Raw genomic sequence first — 3,673 nt, 5'->3', positions numbered from 1 at the left:
AAATTGGTAAAAAATAGGGGGAAAAAAAAAGTATACATATTAGGTAACGCCGTGTCCGTATTGACTGGCTCTATAAACATATCACATGACCTAACCCCTCAGATGAACACCGTAAAAAATTTAAAATAAAAACTGTGCTAAATAAACCATTTTTTTGTCACCTTACATAACAAAAAGTACAACAGCAAGCGATCAAAAAGGCCTTTGACCACCAAAATAGTACCAATCTAACCGTAACCTCATCCCGCAAAAAATGAGCCCCTACCTGAGACAATCGCCCAAAAAAAAAAAAAATTATGGCTCAGAATATGTAGACACTAAAACATCATTTTTTTTTGTTTAAAAAAAGCTGTTATTGTGTACAACTTACATAAATAAAAAGAAAGTATACATATTAGGTATCGCCGCGTCCGTATCGACCGGCTCTATAAAAATATCACATGACCTAACCCCTAAAATGAACACCGTAAAAAATAAAAACTGTGCTAAATAAACCATTTTTGTCACCGTACATCACAAAAAGTGTAATAGCAAGCGATCAAAAAGCTATATGCACCCCAAAATAGTGCCAATCAAACTGTCTTCTCATCCCGCAAAAAATGAGACCCTACTTAAGATAATCGCCCCAAAACTGAAAAAACTATGGCTCTCAGAATATGGAGACACTAAAACATGTTTTTTTTTTGCTTCAAAAATGAAATCATTGTGTAAAACGTACATAAATAAAAAGAAAGTATACATATTAGGTCTCGCAGCGTCCGTAATAACTTGCTCTATAAAAATATCACATGACCTAACCCCTTAGGTGAATACTGTAAAAAAATTAAAACGGTGTAAAAAAAGCCGTTTTTTGTCACCTTATATCACAAAAAGTGTAATAGCAAGCGATCAAAAAGTCACACGCACCCCAAAATAGTGCCAATAAAACCGTCATCTCATCCCTCAAAAATCATACCCTACCCAAGGTAATCACCCAAATACTGAAACAATTATGGCTCTCAGACTATGGAAACACTAAAACATGATTTTTTTTGCTTCAAAAATGAAATCATTGTGTAAAACTTACATAAATAAATAAAAAGTTGACATATTAGGTATCACAGCGTCCGTGACAACCTGTTCTATAAAAATATCACATAATCTAACCTGTCAGACAAATGTTGTAAATAACAAAAAACGGTGCCAAAACAGCTATTTCTTGTTACCTTGCCTCACAAAAAGTGTAATATAGAGCAACCAAAAATCATATGTACCCTAAACTAGTACCAACAATACTGCCACCCTATCCTGTAGTTTCTAAAATGGGGTCACTTTCATGGAGTTTCTACTCTAGGGGTGCATCAGGGGGGCTTCAAATGGGACATGGTGTCAAAAAACCAGTCCAGTAAAACCTGCCTTTAAAAAACCGTATGGCATTCCTTTCCTTCTGCGCCCTGCCGTGTGCCCGTACAGCGGTTTACGACCACATATGGGGTGTTTCTGTAAACTACAGAATCAGAGCCATAAATATTGAGTTTGGTTTTGCTGTTAACCCTTGCTTTGTAACTGGAAAAAAATTATTAAAATTAAAAATCTGCCAAAAATGTGAAATTTTTAAATTGTATCTCTATTTTCCATAAATTCTTGTGGAACACCTAAAGGGTTAACAAAGTTTGTTAAATCAGTTTTGAATACCTTAACCCCTTAAGGACCTAGGACGTACCGGTACGCCCTATTTCCTGAGTCCTTAAGGACCCAGGACGTACCGGTACGTCCTGACTTAAAATCTGTATTCCGGCGCCCCAGGGGTTAATTGGAACGGGATTTCGGCTGAAATCATTCAGCCGGCATCCCGTAACAATGCAGGGGGGGGTCATTTGACCCCCCCGTATCGGCGATCGCAGCAAACCGCAGGTCAATTCAGACCTGCGGTTTGCTGCGCTTTTTGCAGTTTCTGATCGCCGCGGTCCCTGACCGCGGGGATCAGAAACTTTAGAGTGGCTAAAATAAATATGTCGCAGGCGGTGGGGGCGTTGCGGGAGGCGGGCGGTGCGGCAGGCGGGATCGCGATCCCCCGCCCGCCTCCCCATGAACGATCGTTGGCTTCTAGTGGTTGTACCAGGGTGCCAGCACATTGCTGGCACCCTGGTATAAACGGCTGACATCTGTGAAGATGTCAGCCGTTTAACCCTTTCCATACCGCGGTCCGTACGGACCGCTGTATGGAAAAAGTTAACTGTCATCGGTCAGGGAGCTCCCTCCCTCTCCATCGGGGGGCTGCTGTGCCTTTGCAGCCCCCCGATGGAGAGGGAGAGAGCCCCCAGAGAGCCCCCCTCAGCCCCGTGCTTACCCTTCCCCGTCTGCGAAGTTCTGAGCAGACGGGGAGGGTTTCCATGGCAACAGGACGCCTGCTCAGGCGTCCTGCTGTCCATGGTGCTGAACAGATCTATGCTAAAAGCATAGATCTGTTCAGTGTAAGTAAAATACAGTACAGTGCAATATATATTGTACTGTACTGTATTATACAGACATCAGACCCACTGGATCTTCAAGAACCAAGTGGGTCTGGGTCACAAAAATGTAAAAAAAAGCGAAAAAAGTTAAGATAAAAAAAAAAACATTTATCACTGAATAAAAATTAAAAAAATTAAATAAACTACACATATTAGGTATCGCCGCGTCCGTAACGACCTGATCTATGAAATGGTCATGTTACTTTCCCCGCACGGTGAACGCCATAAAAATAAAAAAATAAAAACTATGAGAAAATTGAAATTTTGCCCACCTTACTTCCCAAAAAAGGTAATAAAAGTGATCAAAAAAGTCGCATGTACGCCAAAATAGTACCAATCAAACCGTCATCTCATCCCGCAAAAAATGAGACTCTACTCAAGATAATCGCCCAAAAGCTGAAAAAACTATGGCTCTTAGACTATGGAGACACTAAAACATGATTTTTTTTTTTTTTTAAATGAACTTCTGTAAAACTTACATAAATAAAAAAAAAGTATACATATTAGGTATCGCCGCGTCCGTATCGACCGGCTCTATAAAAATATCACATGACCTAACCCCTCAGATGACCACCGTAAAAAAATAAAAATAAAAACAGTGTAAAAAAAGCAATTTTTTGCCATCTTACGTCACAAAAAGTGTAATAGCAAGCGATCAAAAAGTCATATGCACCCCAAAATAGTGCCAATCAAACCGTCATCTCATCCCGCAAAAAATGAGACCCTAGTCAAGATAATCGCCCAAAAACTGAAAAAACTATGGCTCTTAGAATATGGAGACACTAAAACATTTTTTTGGTTTTAAAAATGAAGTTATTGTATAAAACTTACATAAATAAAAAAAATGTATACATATTAGGTATCGCCGCGTCCGCGACAACCTGCTCTATAAAATTACCACATGATCTAACCTGTCAGATGAATCTTGTAAATAACAAAAAAAAAAAAACGTGCCAAAAAAGCTATTTCTTGTTACCTTGCTGCACAAAAAGTGTAATATAGAGCAACCAAAAATCATATGTACCCTAAACTAGTAGCAACAAAACTGCCACCCTATCCCGTAGTTTCTAAAATGGAGTCACTTTTTTGGAGTTTTTACTCTAGGGGTGCATCAGGGGGGCTTCAAATGGGACATGGTGTCAAAAAAAACAGTCCAGCAAAACCTGCCTTCCAAAAACCGT

This window comes from Bufo bufo, chromosome 5 (assembly GCF_905171765.1).
Source record: "Bufo bufo chromosome 5, aBufBuf1.1, whole genome shotgun sequence".
Taxonomy (NCBI): domain Eukaryota; kingdom Metazoa; phylum Chordata; class Amphibia; order Anura; family Bufonidae; genus Bufo; species Bufo bufo.
This window is presented reverse-complemented; position numbering follows the sequence as displayed.